The 22564-nt window shown below is 41.2% G+C and overlaps 1 long non-coding RNA gene across 1 annotated transcript; it reads left to right on the forward strand.

The window, feature by feature from the left end:
* Positions 1–5072: 5072 nt before the first annotated feature.
* LOC112257125 lies at positions 5073–6411 on the forward strand. Its single transcript, XR_002954517.2, has 2 exons — positions 5073–5711; positions 6145–6411. It is a non-coding gene; the product is annotated as an uncharacterized LOC112257125 (long non-coding RNA).
* The last annotated feature ends 16153 nt before the right edge of the window (positions 6412–22564 follow it).

The raw sequence follows: 22564 nt of genomic DNA on the forward strand, positions 1-22564 counted from the left end.
AATGACCTATGTCATAACGCGGTAGGTTGTCTTCTCTTCTGTCCAGGGTGCATTGCATGGTGCCGTTGCGAATGTCAGACTCCATTCTGAGGTCGAATCGATCTGCAGGTTGAACATCGTGAAATTGTAGACCCCTAATTGATAGTGCAGTTTGTTTAGGTGATTTTACAATTAACTAGCTACTTCACATGCTGATACTGACTTTGGTATTATTGTGTGTAGCTACATATGCTAGCTAGTTAGCTAACCAGCCAGCCCATAGAGAGAGCATTGCATTGTGGTCCACTTGAGCTTCAACAGATTTCCAAATCTTGCTACCAATCTTACTCTAACAACAAAATGTTAAATGTGTTCACAAAAAATATTGTTCTCACATATCAGTGTCATCTAACACTGTAAATTATAGAAATGAGTGGTTTTGGGTGGATTTTTCCATTTAAGTTAAAAACAAAGGGAGTGTGGATGGGTAGCCATGTAACGTGAATGTCTAGCAACCCAAAGGTTGCATGTTCGAATCTCATCATGGACAACTAATTAGCAACTGCATTATACTTTTTAGCTACTTTCCAATTACTTAGCATGTTAGTTAACTCTTACCCTCTCCCTAACCTTAACCCTTTTAGCTAACCCTTCCCCTAACCTTAACCCTTTAACCTAACTCCTAGCCTGGCTAACATTAGCATTAGCCACCTAGCTAACATTAGTGCTAGCCAGCATACGTTTTTGCAAATTCGTAACATATAATATGAATTGTAATTCGTAACATATCATACAAAATGAATGATTGACATCCACAAACTAATGCATACCATACTATACCAAACAACACATACCATACTAAATCCCAAATTTCTGCACAGAATAATAAGAAATGCTCTGAGACCAGGTTGCAGCCCAGCACCTTGGAGCCGGTGTGAGGTATGGGTCGGAAAAGATACCTCAATGCAGGGATGTACCCCAAATTGCACCTTTATCCACACTGATACATCAAGGAGAATTAAATACTGCTAGTTTTCCCAGAAAACTGACCTTTTCATTCTCTTGCTAGCTAGTAGTAGCCACTGCAGCCATTTTGAAATGGCAGTGTCAGCCAATCAGCTCCTTTGTTATACAATGCAAGTGCCATTCCATAATGGCTGCTGTGGCTACTGCTAGTTAGCATGAGGACAAAAGGGTAGTTTTCCGGGAAAACTAGCAGTATTTCAATCTTCTCAATGGAGCAATGTGGATAATTGTCCAATTTGGAGTACAGTGGCATATCCCATCCCTGCATTGAGGTACCTTTTCCCAATCCATATCTCGCGCTGTCTCCACAGTGTTTTAATGTAACCATCATTGCTTTCTGACCACAGTGCAGCTCAGTGTAAAGAAGCGTAACGGTAGAGTCGGTATCTTCTGGCAAAGGCCTACATGGTCCCCTGTATTGTTTGTACATAGTATATACAGTTGAAATCGGAAGTCTACATACACGTTAGCCAAATACATTTAAACTCTGTTTTTCACAATTCCTGAAATTTAATCCTAGTAAAAATTCCCTGTCTTGGGTCAAGTAGGATCACCACTTTATTTTAAGAATGTGAAATGTCAAAATAATAGTAGAGAAAATGATTTATTTCAGCTTTTATTTCTTTCATCACATTCCCGGTGGGTCAGAAGTTTACATACACTCAATTAGTATTTGGTAGCATTGCCTTTAAATTGTTTAACTTGGGTCAAACTTAGGCCTCCTTGCTCGCACATGCTTTTTCAGTTCTGCAGACAAAATTTCTATAGGCTTGAGGTCAGGGCTTTGTGATGGCCACTCATATACCTTGACTTTGTTGTCCTTAAGCCATTTTGCCAATAACTTTGGAAGTATGCTTGGGGTCATTCCCCATTTGGAAGACCCATTTGCGACAAAGCTTTAACTTTCTGAGTTATGTCTTGAGACATTGCTTTAACATATCCACATAATTTCCCTGCCTCATGATGCTGATCTATTTTGTGAAGTGCACCAGTTCCTCCTGCAGCAAAGCACCCCCACAACATGATGCTGCCACCCCGTGCCTCACGGTTGGGTTGGTGTTCTTCTGCTTGCAAGCCTCCCCCTTTTTTAAACAAACATAACAATGGTCCTTATGGCCAAACAGTTCTATTTTTGTTTCATCAGACCAGAGGACATTTCTCCAAAAAGTACGATCTTTGTCCCCATGCGCAGTTGCAAACCGTAGGCAGTTTTTTTTATGACGGTTTTGGAGCAGTGGCTTCTTCCTTGCAGTGCGGCCTTTCAGGTTATGTCGATATAGGACTTGTTTTACTGTGGATATAGATACTTTTGTGTCTATTTTCCCATTATGTCAAGCAAAGATGCACTGAGTTTGAAGGTAAGCCTTGAAATACATCCACAGGTACACCTGCAATTGATTGAAATTATGTATATTAGCCTATCAGAAGCTTCTAAAGCCATGAAATAATTTTCTGGAATTTTCCAAGCTGTTTAAAGGCACAGTCAACTTGGTGTATGTAAACTTCTGACCCACTGGAATTGTGATACAGTGAATTATAAGTGAAATAATCTCTCTATAAACAATTGTTGGAAAAATTACTTGTGACATGCACAAAGTAGATGTCCTAACCGACTATCCAAAACTATAGTTTGTTAACAAGAAATTTGTGGAGTGGTTGAAAAACAAGTTTTCATGACTCCAACCTAAGTGTATGTAAACTTCCGACTTCAACTGTAGGTCTAATGCAGTGTTGGTCGGTACCGTTTAAGATAAGGGAAGACTATACATTTTTTTTATTTGCATGTCCTTATTTCTATTACAGCATATTAGTTGACTGTCATTCATAATCCTTTTACCCAGCTCAATGTAACATCGATAGGTTTAGGCTACTACATGATACTAAAATGTTCCCTGTACCCATCATGAGGTTTCTACAACCTAGCCAATGAATGAAAGTTTACAATGTAGGTGCACAGGTTGTGAGAAATTTGAGTAATCAAAGTGACAGACATTGACACATTCAATACCGTCTTGCACACTCTTGCCTGCATCTAGCTGATCTAGAGTATAATCAATAGTCCAAAAATTAAAACGAGAGTTTCTATTTGACAAATGAAAGTATGTTTATTCATTCTGTTTGCTTCCGTTTAAGAAACGTTATTCAACAGAATCGGCGGAATGAATACACCCCTGATCTTTGTATAATTCCTTCTTGTATCTACGCGCTCTCCTCTTCTCCCTTTATCCCTTCATTTGTGGACTTCAGTGCACAACACATAAGCTGTCTCTGACCAGGCAAAAAAATCTTTCCAAGCCAAACCTTCATATTATAAACACTAACTGCTACACACAGCCTACATTGTTGTTACCATATTAGTTAACTTCATAGTCAACATAGCTTCTAGAACTAACACGTTAGTAAATCTGCTACAATAATGCAGTACAGTGTACAGTCAGCAAGCAGTTTAGCAGTTACACCGCCGGGCCCGTGGCAATAAATTAATGAAACCAAAAGCGTACCTTGATTTGGAAGAGTTCCAGTGTTGGATAGCCATAGCCAGCTAACTAGTATAGCATCCCTCTCTGTTTGAGCCTGGTGTTTGAGTCGGCTAAACTAGCTAGCTGCATTTGCTAGCTAAGAAAGTGAAAATGAAAAAGGTACAACAAAATATAGCTCTCTCTCTTCTTCATTTTTTAAGAAATTAATTGTCTTTCTCTTTCTTTGAGTCAACTACTCACTATATTTCATGCACTGCAGTACTAGCTGACTATAGCTTATCTTTTCAGTACTAGATTCCTTCTCTGATCCTTTGATTGGGTGGACAACTTTATTTCATGCTGCAAGAACTCTGATACGTTGGACGGCGTCTTCTGGAAGGTATCATAATTAATGTGTAAGTCTATGGAAGGGGGTGAAAACCACAAGCCTCCTGGGTTTTGTATTGATGTCAATGTACCCAGAGGAGGATGGAAACTCGCTGTCCTCCGGCTACACCATGGTACTACCCTACAGAGTGCTGTTGAGGCTACTGTAGACCTTAATTGCAAAACATTGTGTTTTAATCAATTATTTGGTGACGTGAACATATCTAGTATAGTTTCATCTGAAAATTATAACTTTTTAATGTTTCACTATTTTTATTAAATTCACTGTGGAGGATGCTCTTCCCCTTCCTGCCTTGAGGAGCCTCCACTGCTCTAATGTTGTATTTGACCACCACATTCCTCTACTCTATCTTTACTGGTTTTATTAGATTAATATCACTTGCATCAAATCCAATTATTGACTGTTTTCAGTATACAGAGATTGCCTTTGTATTGAATCATTCTGTCAGTCACTCAGTCAGTCTACCAATCAACCCAACTTCAGTCAGTGTGAGCTGGCTGCCAACCAAACAATGCTGTCACCATTCCCCAGTGTCGATCATAAAACACCATTCCATGACCGCAACAGTTACTAATTTCATATAACCAGCTGGCACCCTAATTAGGACTGAATCAACTGAGCTATAAAAGAGGGATCCCCTTACAACACGTCTAACACTCATCAATACATATTTATGTCAGATTCCAAAATATCATATTTTAAAGGACCCTGTGCTGCTGGCCTTTGGTGCTTCCTGGTTCAATGCAAAGCACATGGGGAGAATCTCAATGGCAGGGACATCTGTCTGTCTCTTCCAATGGGTTTTGAGAAGAAAGTGAGGAGAGGACTCAAGGAGTAGCAATTGAGATTATCCCAAAGTCTGGCAGCTGGGATCGCTTAAAGGGAAACTTCACTGCTAGACACTTTTTCCAGTGTCCTTACATAATTATGAGTGGTGAAAGGTGTTTTAGGCATAATTATGCACTATAGTGGTATTTTTTAATTGTCACGCCCGGTGAGTTCAACCAATGACATCATCGGTTGATTGAGCCTGCTGTCTGATCTAAAAACGAATAGAGTTGTCATGTTTTGTAGCTTTTGTTTTTCGCCGATTGCACGGTTACGCTAGCAGCGAGAAGATATGATTGTCCTTGTTCAGTACTGTAGAGCCATTGGACCTGTTGCTATCTGCCAGGACATTACAGGATATCTAGGTAGATGTTTTTTCTTTCTGGCTTTGTAAAGACTACAGCCTGATGGGAGCCCTACTTCATTGTCCAATTGTGTTCCCACCCTCGAAGGCATTCTTTTCCAAACGCAGTACTAGTTTCTACAGGTTCACGGGAGCTACAGTATGTTAGTGCACTGTCTATCAGAGATGACTAAATAATTACAATGGCTGCTTCTGATTACTCTTTCCAAGAAGTGCTGGACAACAAAACATTTCTGTATGTTCTTTTACATAGGAACATATAGACTTTCTTAAATTTGAGCCGGAATACACTGACGAGGAGTTGAGATTGTGAGACCAGCAAGCAGCGCAGGCAGCCTAGACCAGGGCTGCGTTCAGTACGTTTTTATGCTCTGGAATGTTCAATTGAACGGAAACGGTGCTGTACTGAAAGACCAGTTGAAAAATGGGGAGGGATGAGGATTGCTGTCAGCATGGGTAATGCCCTTTAAATACATCACTCATTGCTTCCAGCCACACCTCGCCCCACCCACCAAACATACCTCAAAGTCTGTACAAGAACGCGTTGGGGAAATGCATTGTTCAGTACAAACCGATTCGCAACGAAGCAAACATTCAAGCGAACTGAACGCACCTCCGCTGAACCCGGAGGGTAAATGACAAACGAGTAAGTTGTTTTTCTGTCGGTAAAATAGCAAGCTAGCAAAATAAGCGTTGTTTTTACACAAGGCAGTGTTGTTCAGTACAGTACAATTTCTTGATCGATTCGGCTATAACGGGGCTTGTTAGTACTACTACAAGCCAAGCTAGTCAAGTTTAGCTAGCTTTGTTTGCTATACCTAAGATGTACTGTAGTCTAATGTTATAGTTAACAAGCCTCAGTGCATCTCATTAGGAGCGAAACTGGAGAAACGTTTTGATGACGACGACGAAGACTAACGGAAGGACTTTGGCTTTATGACTCATTTGTTGTAGCTGGCTAGCTAATGTATGTCTGTAAGATGTCTCGTATTCTACACCATGCTGCTACAGTAGGAATACAGACGGTACACAACGATTGCCCATGAATGTCTAATAGCGTTTTCATCTTTCTCTCACAGACAACACCGCTTGGATAATCTCAAAAGGAGATGTGAAAGGTCCCATAACAACAATCTCCCCTTCTATCAAAGAGACTCCAAACACCTCATTGCACCCCTAAAATGCACCATGCAAGTGTCCCCTGTGTAGAACTGTACTATTTATTACAGGCGTAGTATATTTGTTATTCTACTGTATACTTTGTCATGCATTCCCTTAACTGTTCCTTCATACTGCTGTGTAAACTCAGCTCGGTCTCCAGAGCAAATAAACTGTCTTGAATACAAGTCATGTCTACTTATTTGCTATATTGACCGACTTACTATTTTATTGAAACAGGTTTACTTGCTAACAAATGGAAGTTTAAATGATACACCAACTCACCTGCAGCATTTTTCTTTTTTTTACTCAGTAAGATTGTAGCTAGTTTATCCAAATACATTTCATGAATATAACAATGAATTGATCCAGGCGTTGAAGTCAACACTTTATTGGTTTCTGATGCAGCTGGAATAATTTAGTCAATTGTCAGTATTCTTGCAAAAAAATATTATAGAAAACATTTGGTCAAACACCATTATATATAAATTATGTACAAGAGCTAGCAAAATGTATACCACAATGTAGTTGTGAGCATACTAGAGATTCTATATTATACTACAACATCACTTGAACTGAATGTGGATTTTGTGTTGGTTGAATAGTTCAGGTAAGTTCCAGAATGTTCTTCAGCTGGAGAACCCCATCTTGTGTTCAGTAACGGCAGCTAGTTTAGCAGGCTTTGACGATGTTGGCATGGATATTGGGTTTGGACAAGCCTCTCCCTGAAGTGATGGGTTCTGGGCTCGTACAATTTCTTCACCACCCACTGCTTCAACCTCTTTTTAGAGGATTTGTTTGCACTGCAAGTCTCCTGGAAAGACACAAAGACTGATCACGAGGATATGTAAAACATCCAATACAAGAAACCATATTAATCTGTGAACAACAAAGGGTACTGTAGACTGGTATGTGTTTTGTTACACTCAGCCAATGATGGGGCATTGAGATGGGGGCCAATTCCACATTAACAAAATTGCTCTGAGACTCCGATTTTCACTTAAAATGTGTGTTAAACAAAAAACATTGATTTCAAAGTTTAACTCTATGCACAAGGACTATGTCCTACAATTTACACGGAACATTTTACAAAAAACAATTAACTGGAAGAACTGTGCAGATGCAAGGTTTGGTAACAAAATTTCAGTAAAATCTATCTCAGCTTTTTGTGACCACGTTTTACTTCAACATTATTGTATTTTGATGTATTTCTTATACCTTTTTTCTGGTTATTATGTTTTTAAAACACTTTTTACATCTGTTTGACCAGAAATGAAAGCCTTTGCTTATTCCTAATTCCATTTTTTTGGAAGGAAAATGGTTGAAAAATGTATATAGTGCATTTGAAAAGTATTCAGACCCCTTCACTTTTTCCACATTTTGTTTTACATGACAGCCTTATTCTAAAATGGATTAAATAAAAATGTTCCTCATCAATCTACACAAAACAGGTTCAGACATTTTTGCTAATTTATTGAAAAAACAACCAAAATAATTTATTTACATAAGTATTCAGACCCTTTGCTATGAGACTCGAAATGGAGCTCGGGTGCATTCTGTTTCCATTGATCATCCTTGAGATGTGTCTAAAACTTGGTTGGAGTCCACCTGCGGTAAATTCAGTTGATTGGACATGATTTGGAAAGTCACACCTGTCTATATAAAGTCCCACAGTTGACAGTGCATGTCAGAGCAAAAACCAAGCCATGAGGTTGAAAAAAACTGTCCGTAGAGCTTCGAGACAGGACTGTGTCAAGGCACAGATCTGGGGAAGGGTACCAAAAAATGTCTACAGCATTGAAGGTCCCCAAGAACACAGTGGCCTCCATCATTCTTAAATGGATCGAGTTTGGAACCACTAAGACTCTTCCTAGAGCTGTCTGCCCAGCCAAACTGAGCAATCAGGGGAGAAGGGCCTTGGTCAGGGAGGTGACCAAGAACCCGATGGTCACTCTGAAAGAGCTCAATAGTTCCTCTGTGGAGATGGGAGAACCTTCCAGAAGGACAACCATATCTGCAGCACTCCACCAATCAGGCCTTTACGGTAGAGTGGCCAGACGGAAGCACTCCTCAGTAAAAGGTTCATAACAGCACACTTGGAGTTTGCCAAACGGCACCTAAAGGACTCTCAGACCATGAGAAACAAGATTCTCTGGTCTGATGAAACCAGATTGAACTCTTTGGCCTGAATGCCGTGTCATATCTGCAGGAAACCTGGCACCATTCCTATGGTGAAGCATGGCAGCATCATACTGTGGGGATGTTTTTTAGCATCAGGGACTGAGAGACTTGTCAGGATCGAGGAAAAGATGAACGGAGTAATGTACAGAGAGATCCTTGATGAAAACCTGCTCCAGAGCACTCGGGACCTCAGACTGGGTCGAAGGGTAACCTTCTAACAGGACAACGATCCTAAGCACACAACCAAGACAACGCAGGAGTAGCTTCGGGACAAGTCTCTGAATGTCCTTGAGTGGCCCGGACTTGAACCCGATCGAACATCTCTGGAGAGACCTGAAAATGGCTGTGCAGCGATGCTCCCCATCCAACCTGACAGAGCTTGAGAGGATCTGCAAAGAAGGGGAGAAACTCCCCAAATACTGGTGTGCCAAGCTTGTAGCGTCATGCCCAAGAAGAATATCTACCGCTTCTTAGACTTTCTGTCAATGAGAATGACAGATCTATATCACATATTTCTATGTGAATTTGGTCAGGACGCCCAAGAAGTTACATATAGCAGCTTTAAGAAGAGAAATTGTAGAAATAGGAGGGTTTATGACTTTGTGGCTATGGTAACTAGTGACGACTGGAGTATTCACATCAACTGGATCAACCTTCACTGTGCAGTACTACCTCCTGAGATCACTATGAATTGTGAATATTTTGGTTTGCTTACAGCCAGGAAATGTAGAGAGCTGTTTCTACCAGCGAGGTGCAGAAACGCTCGTATTTGTGTGTAGTGAGGAATTTCTCGATTTTTATGACACATATGATATGTTAATAACATATTAATGGACATATACAGTGAAATAGAGCAGCATTGACATTTCCCTTTAAGACTTGTTCACACTGCAGGCATTAATGCTCAAATCAGTTTTCGTTTTCAAACACATTTTGGAATACTGACTGTCCACACGTAAAGTTACAAGTGACCAAATCAGATTTGTTCGTGTTCAGACAGCATTCATTTGCTGACATGCCTATGCTAGTTGTCATGGTAATGAGGCTGCAGGTCGTGGTGCTTGTTGCTTCCTCTCACTCCGAAATTGTTGTGCAGCAAACTCGGGTGACAGTAATGCCTACAATGGAAGTTTCCCAGTTGCTTTGATCCAACTTTCAAAACGAGTCATTTTTGGCTAATCACAACAGTCAACTAGCTAGCTAGTTTTTTAGTTTGCTAACTTTAGTACATTCGCTCAGCTAGTTAGCTGCCAAATTTTATTTTCAAGCTGTCAGTAACTACAGTAGCAAGAAGCAAGATAGGATAAATAACAGTCTAAAAACACTTAGGGGCAAATAAATCAGATTTGATATGGTCAGGATTCAGCTTTGTATCTGATTTCAAACCACCTATGGAGATGGTTTGAAATGTTGCTTGAAATATCCGATTCCATGTGCTTTTTGGCTGTTCAGACAGGATAAAGATCAAATTCCCAAAACACGGGGTTTTAGTCCTGCCCGTGTGAACAAGGCTTTTGTCTCTCTAGACCACAGGAGGTTGGTGGCTGCTTAATTGGGGAGAACGGGCTCATGGTCTGCTCACTGGAGCAGAATTAGTGGAATGGTATCAAACACATGGTTTCCAGGTATTTGATGCCATTACATTAGCTCTGTTCTCCCCTCAGCAGCCTCCTGTGCTCTAGACAGACAGGTTGCTTCCGGCAATGTATCAGTGCTCATTCTTAACACGTCTGTACAAGTTGAGGCGTCGCTGGGACAGAGAGGACGAGTCGGAAACGCGAAGCGCGTCACTGGTAACGTCACAGCGGTATACGCTTGTTGTCCTAGTTTTTAAATAATAGTCCTGTACAAGGTATTTCCATAGCTGGTAAAGAAATTATTATAAGCCAGCTGGCTGACGATACTACACGTTTTCTGAAAGACGCTAACCAAATTCCCATATCGATCAATGTGATTACAATCCTTTTCCAAAGCGTCTGGTCTATATCTTAACATTAAGAAATGTGAACTCATGGCTGTCAAAGATTGTGTGACACCTTCATATTATGGTATTCCAGTAAAAGAAGAACTTACATATTTAGGCATAACCATTACAAAGGATCAGAAGTCTAGAGGCTTACTAAATTTTAACCCTCTTATTAAAAAAACCCAGAAGAAACTAAATCAATGGCTACAGAGGGACTTATCTTTAAAAGGTAGAGTCCTAGTAACTAAGGCTGAAGGTATCTCTAGACTAACATATGGTGCACTATCTTTATATCTTGACCATAAAATAAGCAAGGAGATAGATCAGATACTTTTCAACTTTCTTTGGAGAAACCGTACCCATTACATTAGGAAAACTGTTGTAATGAACACTTATGAGAATGGTGGACTGAATTTTCTGGATTTTACTACTTTAAATAATACTTTTAAGATCAATTGGATAAAACAATTCCTAAGAAGACCCACTTCTATCTGGAATTTTATTCCTCATCATGTCTTCTCTACTTTTGGTGGCCTTAACTTCATGTTGTTTTGCAATTATAATATTGACAAAGTTCCAGTGAAACTTTCTGCTTTTCATCGGCAGGTTTTCTTGTCATGGTCCTTAATTTATAAACACAATTTTTCTCCACACAGATATTATATATGGAATAATCGGGATATATTGTATAAAAATACCTCTCTGTTTTTAGAATATTGGTTCCCGAAATAATATCCTATTGGTGAGCCAACTGGTAAATGCAGAGGGTCTTTTACTCAGTTATAAAGAATTCTTATCACTTTACAAGGTCCCTGTAACACCTAAAGATTTTGCAATTGTTTTAGATGCCATTCCCTCAGGTGTTGCTATGTTATTCAGGAACATGTCAAGACCTGACCCTCGGAGCCTACCTTCTGTTGACCCTGTTGACTCATCAGTAGGAAAGATTTGTTTCTCTTTTGGTCCATTCAACAACAGAGCAATACGATCCTTGTTTCAGCAGGATGTTGTATCTATACCTTATGTCATGCCTTATTGGAATGGATTTATTGATAATATCTGTTGGAAAAAAGTTTGGATGTTGCCACACACATACCTACTTGTTAACAAAATTAAGGAAGTTTCCTTTAAAATTATTCATAAATATTATCCTGCCAACCACTATATGAAGATGTTTAAGGAAAACATCAACTCAAATTGCTCCTTTTGTAATGACCACCCAGAAACAGTTGTGCATCTTTTTTGGCATTGTATGCATGTAAGAAAACTGTGGCAAGACATCAGTAGGTTTATAATTGAACAAATTTATGAAGATTTTACACTATTGTGGAGAGATGTACTGTTTGGATTCTTTACATACGATAGAAATAAGCGGAATCATTTTTATGTAATTAATTTCATTATTCTTTTGGCCAAATTTCATATACACAAATGTAAATTTACAAACAGAAAACCACATTTTCGTACCCTACAAAAAGAAATTGAACTGTATTTTAAGACGGTTAAATGCTCTACTAGCATTATTAAAATGCGCCGACAGAGATGGCCGCCTCGCTTCGCGTTCCTAGGAAACTATGCAGTTTTTATTTATTTATTTTTTATTTTTTACGTGTTATAACAAAAAAGCTGTTAGAATTGTAAGTATATGCATGTCCCTTAAGGTCCTTGTGTAATTGTAATGTGATATTGTACCCCCTAGCCCCGCCCCCAGCCCCGCCCCTAGCTCGATTGTCTATTGTTTGTAATCTATGTATGCTTGTGTTCCCTCATGTGCTTTATGTATTGATTTGATATTAATAAAAAACAAATAAAAAAATAAAATAAAAAAAGCTTGTTGTCCTAGCTAAACATGAGCACAATTCTCCTTAGCATTTTAAGCCCTCGCCTACCCAAACTCGTGATTTGTTGGGAGAGCTGTCTGTCTGTAGAGGACTCTCTCCGGGACACGTTTTTTTTTTGTCCCTTTCGAAATGACAGAGAGAATCCGACATCCTCCCCAGACGTTGTGCCGTTTACAATGCTCCAAGGTCTGGGATATCAGAGACTAGGGACTGCTGGGACCTTGTACAACCAGGTAGTTGACCTGCATAGGTCATTGATAAAGAGCTTCGCAAACTAATGAAATTGTGTCAAAACAATTGGACATGGGGGAACTGCTGCTTATGATTATACAGTTGAAGGGAATCCTTTACAGTGATATAGCAACACCTGCTGGTGATAACCATACAGTGAAGTATGTACCCCTTCACCAATTTTAAAGGACTAGATTGGAGTGGAAACTCTGTCATTAACAAGTGCACATGTAAGGGCGACGGTTGAGAATCCGATTGCAACCAGCGGGTGAATCTCAATTGTATTTCCTTCATCTTCTGTCTTCCTTCTCAAAACGCATTGGTACTACCACTAGTTTGTAAAAGTTGTAGTGCTACACAAGTCTGCACTAGAGGGCACCATGCTACCAGAATCAGAACAGGACTATTATATTATCTCCCTGAGGAAGGCCATGCTGCCGAAACCCGTAGGTTTAAAAAAACGTTGTTTCTATTGAACATGCCATACTAATAAAGGTATTTAAATTAATTATATGAAGAGTGCCTTGGTCCTCCTTTCTTTTTGATGACCAATTTACCCCTTTTACCAAAGAGCACCTATCTACCAAAATGTACTATTGTGTACCTTAGTAGCGCTTCCCTTCCTCCTCTTTCTAATAGGACTATTATATTGCTTTCATCTTCAGAGAAAACTATTGCTGTCATCCTTCTTATTAGTTCAAATTAATTGTTTGTGTGAAGGTGCTAGACACTCCCATAACCAATACGGGGACTGCCATAATCTTACAAAGATTTGAATTATTGGATCATGATCTCCTATATCTTTAGAAAACCCCTCTTGCCCATATTTGAAGGAATTGAACATGTGGAGGCAATGGCGGAGGCGTGTCTCTTTAGGTCTGCAAACAACAAATTTGAGATAAGTGATTATTTTCTTCACATAAGTCTCTCTCTTGCTCTCGCTCGTGCTCTCGCTCATAAATGCCCTTGCTGCTACCTTGTTCCTCGGTCTACCATAGAGCATATTGTCGGTTGAGTAATATATTGAAGGACCTTTTCATTGTGTAATGCGAGCGGCTTAGAGCTCTACAGACCCACTAATAGACGGAAATTACAAGGGCAGACAGAGCTGTGCAGTAAGTTAATGCAGTGTGTGTGTGTGTTATTGCGATAAGGTGTCTCCATCCTCTCCTCTGCTGCTTATGACTCACGAAAGCCTTTTGAACCAAAGTGAAGTTCTGCCAAACAAACTTGGTCTGTGGAACTCCACTAACAAAGACCTACAGTCAGTGGCTTTGTGTAGCTGCAGTGGTTGAAGGGTTCAACTCCCTTTCTTGCAAAAATGCCTCCTTCACCTGAGGGATTGATTAGAGATTAGACGTGTGAAATGTCTCATCACATTAGTGTGTGTGTGTGTGTATATGTTTACAGACGGTGTGTGTAGAGACTCAGACAGTCTTTGAAGCTGGCTAATTTAATGTAAATGTTATGGCTGCCGTAGCCGGTGGTAACCGCGACTCCCTGGCAGGAACTGGGAAGGAGAGGCTGTGATGTGGGCAGCCAAGCGCCGAGGGGTTTCCCTGGGCAAAGGGCAAGGGCTTTGAACCCTGGCTCTTTTCCAGTGTCAGGGACTCTACCTCTCCCTCTCTGCTTACCTCTCTCTCTCTCTCTCTCTCTCTCTCTCTCTCTCTCGTGTCATTTCAGCAAGCCAGGTACTATATTTATTGATTATTATTTGAATCCTATGAATTAAAATGGCTAATTTGGATGCACTCAATTAGCATAATTTCTCAGAGATCAAATTATATTTCAACAAAATAATGTTGCAGGAATGCTAATCTTGTCTGTTTCTAACAACAGAAACAATTCCAGAACAATTTGAAATGGTGGGTGTTATTCCTCTTTCTTGTGCTTTTTACGGTGGAACGACCCTCTCGTCTTCTCCCTCAAAATGACTGGACAGAATTTGTCCCTTATGTAGATGTTTTTCTTATCAAGTTAGAGTGGACATGGAGTCTCAGGACATCCTAAGTGTCTGTATGTACTATAATTTTGTATCTTGTTTGTGCGTGGTTGTCCACGTGTGTGCGCTTATGTGTGTGTGTGTGATGATAGCAGCTGAAATTGGGAGTAGGCGAAGGTCTCCTGGATTAGGAGGCCAGCACAGTCTCTACTTATCAGTTGCTTCGTTAAGATGACATGATTAGAGTAATTGTTCCGGCCACTAATCAGACGGAAGCATGGCAGCGGACGTGTGTGTCATTGTGTGTGTGTGAGTGAGCTACACAGAGAAAGGGGCGGTGTTGATTGATTTTAAGAATGAGCATTATCTTTCCTTTGACAGTCCAGAGAGCAAAGGACAGTAGGGGTGCCAGACTGAGATTTCAATATTACTCAAAATTCAGCTACAAATCAGACCCAAATGTAGCATGCTGTGGGATAAAGAATAGCTATCTCCCAGTGGGTAACACACAGGTGAAAATGTTGTTTGATTTTTCAGCACTGTATGGTCAGGGTTGGGTAGGTTACTTTCTAAATGTAATCCGTTACAGTTACTAGCTACCTGTCCAAAATTGTAATCAGTAACGTAACTTTTGGATTACCTGAACTTAATCTGATTACATTCACTTACTTTTAGATTACTTTCCCCTTAAGAGGCATTAGAAGAAGACAAACATGTATGTTACCAATTGAACAACATCTATTGCAGGATAAATCAATGTTAAAGGTTACATAGCCATATATGGATGTTACATTACTTCATGGGTTGGTTCTGTATGCTTCTTCTAACACATCGCTTTCTATTACAAAAAATAATACGATTAAATTATATATTTACATTAAAACCAAAGTCTATCAGAATTCCAGTCATTCCACTAAATGTTATTATACCTCTTGATCTTCAAGAAAAGGATTTGGAAATATGGAAGTATAGATTAGGCAAAATGTTTTCTGAGCATAACCCCAAAGCTAAGGACTTTTTAGCCAGCCCTACTATGTTGTTGATTATTTAGTTGTCATGGAGGACTGATTGGGCTCATTGATTCGAGTTGAAAAATAAATTCCGCGCTCATGGAATGGCATGCTTTGAGCCCTAAATCAAATCAAATCAAATTTATTTGTCACATACACATGGTTAGCAGATGTTAATGCGAGTGTAGCGAAATGCTTGTGCTTCTAGTTCCGACAATGCAGTAATAACAAACAAGTAATCTAACTAACAATTCCAAAAAAACTACTGTCTTATACACAGTGTAAGGGGATAAAGAATATGTACATAAGGATATATGAATGAGTGATGGTACAGAGCAACATAGGCAAGATACAGTAGCTGATATCGAGTACAGTATATACATATGAGATGAGTATGTAAACCAAGTGGCATAGTTAAAGTGGCTAGTGATACATGTATTACATAAGGATGCAGTCGATGATATAGAGTACAGTATCTACGTATGCATATGAGATGAATAATGTAGGGTAAGTAACATTATATAAGGTAGCATTGTTTAAAGTGGCTAGTGATATATTTACATCATTTCCCATCAATTCCCATTATTAAAGTGGCTGGAGTAGAGTCAGTGTCATTGACAGTGTGTTGGCAGTAGCCACTCAATGTTAGTGGTGGCTGTTTAACAGTCTGATGGCCTTGAGATAGAAGCTGTTTTTCAGTCTCTCGGTCCCAGCTTTGATGCACCTGTACTGACCTCGCCTTCTGGATGACAGCGGGGTGAACAGGCAGTGGCTCGGGTGGTTGATGTCCTTGATGATCTTTATGGCCTTCCTGTAGCATCGGGTGGTGTAGGTGTCCTGGAGGGCAGGTAGTTTGCCCCCGGTGATGCATTGTGCAGACCTCACTACCCTCTGGAGAGCCTTACGGTTGAGGGCGGTGCAGTTGCCATACCAGGCGGTGATACAGCCCGCCAGGATGCTCTCGATTGTGCATCTGTAGAAGTTTGTGAGTGCTTTTGGTGACAAGCCGAATTTCTTCAGCCTCCTGAGGTTGAAGAGGCGCTGCTGCGCCTTCCTCACGATGCTGTCTGTGTGAGTGGACCAATTCAGTTTGTCTGTGATGTGTATGCCGAGGAACTTAAAACTTGCTACCCTCTCCACTACTGTTCCATCGATGTGGATGGGGGTGTTCCCTCTGCTGTTTCCTGAAGTCCACAATCATCTCCTTAGTTTTGTTGACGTTGAGTGTGAGGTTATTTTCCTGACACCACACTCCGAGGGCCCTCACCTCCTCCCTGTAGGCAGTCTCGTCGTTGTTGGTAATCAAGCCTACCACTGTTGTGTCGTCCGCAAACTTGATGATTGAGTTGGAGGCGTGCATGGCCACGCAGTCGTGGGTGAACAGGGAGTACAGGAGAGGGCTCAGAACGCACCCTTGTGGGGCCCCAGTGTTGAGGATCAGCGGGGAGGAGATGTTGTTGCCTACCCTCACCACCTGGGGGCGGCCCGTCAGGAAGTCCAGAACCCAGTTGCACAGGGCGGGGTCGAGACCCAGGGTCTCGAGCTTGATGACGAGCTTGGAGGGTACTATGGTGTTGAATGCCGAGCTGTAGTCGATGAACAGCATTCTCACATAGGTATTCCTCTTGTCCAGATGGGTTAGGGCAGTGTGCAGTGTGGTTGAGATTGCATCGTCTGTGGACCTATTTGGGCGGTAGCAAATTGGAGTGGGTCTAGGGTGTCAGGTAGGGTGGAGGTGATATGGTCCTTGACTAGTCTCTCAAAGCACTTCATGATGACGGATGTGAGTGCTACGGGGCGGTAGTCGTTTAGCTCAGTTACCTTAGCTTTCTTGGGAACAGGAACAATGGTGGCCCTCTTGAAGCATGTGGGAACAGCAGACTGGTATAGGGATTGATTGAATATGTCCGTAAACACACCGGCCAGCTGGTCTGCGCATGCTCTGAGGGCGCGGCTGGGGATGCCGTCTGGGCCTGCAGCCTTGCGAGGGTTAACACGTTTAAATGTCTTACTCACTTCGGCTGCAGTGAAGGAGAGACCGCATGTTTTCGTTGCAGGCCGTGTCAGTGGCACTGTATTGTCCTCAAAGCGGGCAAAAAAGTTATTTAGTCTGCCTGGGAGCAAGACATCCTGGTCCGTGACTGGGCTGGGTTTCTTCCTGTAGTTCGTGATTGACTGTAGACCCTGCCACATGCCTCTTGTGTCTGAGCCGTTGAATTGAGATTCTACTTTGTCTCTGTACTGGCGCTTAGCTTGTTTGATAGCCTTGCGGAGGGAATAGCTGCACTGTTTGTATTCAGTCATGTTACCAGACACCTTGCCCTGATTAAAAGCAGTGGTTCGTGCCTTCAGTTTCACACGAATGCTGCCATCAATCCAAGGTTTCTGGTTAGGGAATGTTTTAATCGTTGCTATGGGAACAACATCTTCAACGCACGTTCTAATGAACTCGCACACCGAATCAGCGTATTCGTCAATGTTGTTGTCTGACGCAATACGAAACATATCCCAGTCCACGTGATGGAAGCAGTCTTGGAGTGTGGAGTCAGCTTGGTCGGACCAGCGTTGGACAGACCTCAGCGTGGGAGCCTCTTGTTTTAGTTTCTGTCTGTAGGCAGGGATCAACAAAATGGAGTCGTGGTCAGCTTTTCCGAAAGGGGGGCGGGGCAGGGCCTTATATGCGTCGCGGAAGTTAGAGTAACAATGATCCAGGGTCTTTCCACCCCTGGTTGCTCAATCGATATGCTGATAAAATTTAGGGAGTCTTGTTTTCAGATTAGCCTTGTTAAAATCCCCAGCTACAATGAATGCAGCCTCCGGATAAATCGTTTCCAGTTTGCAGAGAGTTAAATAAAGTTCGTTCAGAGCCATCAATGTGTCTGCTTGGGGGATATATACGGCTGTGATTATAATCGAAGATAATTCTCTTGGTAGATAATGCGGTCTACATTTGATTGTGAGGAATTCTAAATCAGGTGAACAGAAGGATTTGAGTTCCTGTATGTTTCTTTCATCACACCATGTCACGTTAGTCATAAGGCATACGCCCCGCCCCTCTTCTTACCAGAAAGATGTTCGTTTCTGTCGGCGCGATGCGTGGAGAAACCCGCTGGCTACACCGCTTCGGATAGCGTCTCTCCGGTTAGCCATGTTTCCGTGAAGCAGAGAACGTTGCAGTCTCTGATGTCCCTCTGGAATGCTACCCTTGCTCGGATTTCATCAACCTTGTTGTCAAGAGACTGGACATTGGCGAGAAGAATGCTAGGGAGTGGTGCACGGTGTGCCCGTCTCCGGAGTCTGACCAGAAGACCGCTTCGTTTCCCTCTTTTTCTGAGTCGTTTTTTTGGGTACTGTTTTTTGGGTACCCTACTGGAAAGTGATATTTACATGTGAAAAATTAATGCCATTTGCTGCATTTGCTATAGGCCTATTGTTTACCTTTTTGTTGGTGACACTTTGATATCTTGATAATATGCAGCTGTTTAAAGGGCAAATCCACAGATGAAAAAAATGTTTGGGGGATGGGCTTGGATAAATATAACCACTCTCAGATTAATAGACAGAGCTATGGATGCAATAATCCATGATATCAACATTATTGTTCTCACCATGTTATGAGGATATACAGTGCTTGTTTACATTTACAATGTTTATTTTTTTTTTTTACCGTTATTCAACTAGGCAAGTCGGTTAAGAACAAATTCTTATATACAAGAATGGCCTACACCGGCCAAACCCGGACGTCGCTGGGCCAATTGTGTACCGCCCTATGTTTACAAATATTGGAGAAAAATAAGTTTATATTTAGAGCTCATGATGCATTTATAAGTTATATTCTTCAAGAATCAATGGATATATATATGGATATATATATATAATGTCCAAAAAGTGTGCCCCTTTTAAGTATATCAAAAGTGTGCGAGTTTGAGCATGTGTCCATAAGCCTATGGATTTAAAAAAATATCAGCATTATTTAGATTGAGCAATAAAAGCCCCAGTTGTATTCTTTTGGCTGGGATCCACACTATGCAGCTGCTGCAAGAGCGCATTTTTCACTGGCTGTCCACTGGTTTCAGAAACAATGATTGATAGGCAGCTTAAACTTCTTGAATTCAAACATTATTAGGTTCAAATACACATTTAGATTTGTGAACAGCAGGCCATCCACAGCAACCACAATTCATAAAGCGCAAATAGTTATATGAGAGAGCAGCAGTGTGATTCACATCAATGCGCCATGTAGATGTCAATAATAATTTAAATCCGTATCGCCGTGGACTAAACCACTGCTGTCATCCTTACCTCCAAGCGTTTGGATGCCGACAGCAGTCACACCATTGGAAGACATAGCTTGGACTGTAGTCTACAAGAGCCTATTCCTGCTCTTTTCCCGCCATCCATCAAACACATTGGTGTGTCATCATAGTGGTCTCTGATTTGTGCTCAGAATCGCTCGGGTGGAACAAACTTACATTTGCGTCTTTTTTCAATGCTGATTTGAATGTCAAAGATTTTTTCGCCAACATCCTTTCTACATTTAAAAGTAACCCTTGAAGTAATCATCTAGTTTTTCAAAAGCATCTGTAATCTAATTACAATATTTTTGCTGGTAACGGATTACTGTTACCGTTTTTTGCAATCCCTTAGATTTTTGTAATCCGTTACACCTCAACCCTGTGTATGGTTCCAGCAACTATGGTGGGATGCGGAACCAGGCCAGCCCAGTAAAGCTTGGCTTGGCTCATCCCTACATATGTGAATCAGGCAAAAATGTTACCACTACTAGTTTTCTTTGGATATCTTTATCCCCTTAGCATGTGAAGGGCAGTGAATGCAGAACCACTTTCTCCCACTTAAGAACCGTTCAGCCTCAACTGATGCACCTTCAGATCAATGGGGAACCACATATACAGTGGGTATCAGTATGTCACACCATGATCTGTTTCACCTGTCCTTATGATTGTCTCCACCCCCTCCAGGTGTTGCTTGTTTTCCCCAGTGTATTTATCCCTGTGTTTCCTGTCTCTCTGTGCCAGTTTGTCTTGTATGTCCAAGTCAACCAGCGTGGTTTCCCATGCGACTGCCTTGTCTGTTCCTTTTTTTTGCTAGTCCCCCCGGTTTGACCCTTGCCTGTTTCTGGACTCTGTACCCGCCTGCCTGACTATTCTGCCTGACTATTCTGCCTGACTTGACCTCGAGCCTGCCTGCCTGCCACTCTGTACCTCCTGGACTCTGAACTGGTTTTGACCTTTTGCCTGTCCACGACCATTCTCTTGGCTACCCCTTTTTGGATCAATAAACATCTAAGACTCCAACCATCTGCGTCCTGGGTCTGCATCTGGGTCTCGCCTTGTGCCCTGATAAATAAGTTACAAGGAAATATGAAATAATAGGGGTTGATGTGACTTTAGAATGACTAACCCTTCCTCTGTCCCCCATGCATATATATATCTGTAAGGTCCTTCAGTCAAGTATTGAAGTTCAAGCGCGGATTCAACTACAAAGAGCAGGGAGCCTCGTAACAGAGGGCAGTGATTGATATACGGGTAATGATAACAAAGCAGACATTGAATATCTCTTTCAGCATGGTAGGGCAAATCTAACAGATCACTGAGTAACTGCCTCCTTATTTTCAAGCATGTATTGACTCAGGGGTTACCTAATCAAGGTACATTAGTGTTTAATTTTAAATTGTTTTTTTTTAAGTTAGATTTTTTTCTTCTACTTTGACATTGCACTGCCTTTTGTGTTGATCATTGACAAAAAAATGACAATTAAATCAATTTTAATTCCACTTTGTAACTCAATAAAAAGTAAACAAAGAGGGTGAATAATTATGATATCCACTGTAGAGTTGGCCTTGAAACCAGGTTTGTAATTGGTAAGTAACTGGGTCAAAGGTTTGATTAACCTTTGAGAAGTAAATAGAAACCGCAGTCTATTTGTGGTCCCGAAAACAGAAACGGAGAGGAGAGAGCATCATTTAAAGAGAATTCTCATTCAGGCAGTGCAATGCTGTGCTATTTTGTTCCACTACAGAAAGCAGGATACCTAGTCAGTTGTGCAACTGAAATCATTCAACTGAAATGTGTCTTCCGCATTTAACCCAACCCCTCTGAATCAGACGGTAGCGCCCGGAGGACAGTGGGTTAACTGCCTTGCTCAGGGGCAGAACCTTGTCAGCTCGGGGATTCAATCCAGCAATCTTTCGATTACTGGCCCAACGCTCTAACCCGCCAGGCTACCCGCCGCCCTACTGTGTGCGCTCGCGCGTGCACGTTTGTGTGTGTGTCAGAATGAGTGATGCAGGCCCTAAATGCTATTGTTCAAAAAGAGGATTAGTGTTTTGGAAGCAGAAGCCTGGAGAGTCAGAGGTGAATGCTCATCTTCTCACGGGGAGGGAAGAATCAAAAAGAGTGTGTGTTTATTGTGATAGAGTGAGTAGATGTCTAGCATTTCTGTATGGGTCTTAAAGTGCTTTACATTCTTTGAGGGTTACTTACAGTTTACATACACCTTAGCCAAATACATTTAAACTCAGTTTTTCACAATTCCTGACATTTAATCCTAGTAAGAATTCCCTGTCTTAGGTCAGTTAGGATCACCACTTTATTTTAAGAATGTGAAATGTCAATAATAATAGAGAGAATGATTTATTTCAGCTTTTATTTCTTTTATCACATTCCCAGTGGGTCAGAAGTTTACATACATTCAATTAGTATTTGGTAGCATTGCCTTTAAATTGTTTAACTTGGGTCAAACGTTTTGGGTAGCCTTCCACAAGCTTCCCACAATAAGTTGGGTGAATTTTGACCCATTCCTCCTGACAGTGCTGGTGTAACTGAGTCAGGTTTGTAGGCCTCCTTGCTCGCACATGCTTTTTCAGTTCTGCCCACACATTTTCTATGGGATTGAGGTCAGGGCTTTGTGATGGCCACTCCAATACCTTGACTTTGTTGTCCTTCAGTCATTTTGCCACAACTTTGGAAGTATGCTTGGGGTCATTGTCCATTTGGAATACCCATTTGCGACCAAGCTTTAACTTCCTGACTGATGTCTTGAGATGTTGCTTCAATATATCCACATAATTTTCCTGCCTCAAGATGCCATCTATTTTGTGACGTGCACCAGTCCCTCCTGCAGCAAAGCACCCCTACAACATGATGCTGC

The sequence above is a fragment of the Oncorhynchus tshawytscha genome, linkage group LG08 (genome assembly GCF_018296145.1).
Source record: "Oncorhynchus tshawytscha isolate Ot180627B linkage group LG08, Otsh_v2.0, whole genome shotgun sequence".
Taxonomy (NCBI): domain Eukaryota; kingdom Metazoa; phylum Chordata; class Actinopteri; order Salmoniformes; family Salmonidae; genus Oncorhynchus; species Oncorhynchus tshawytscha.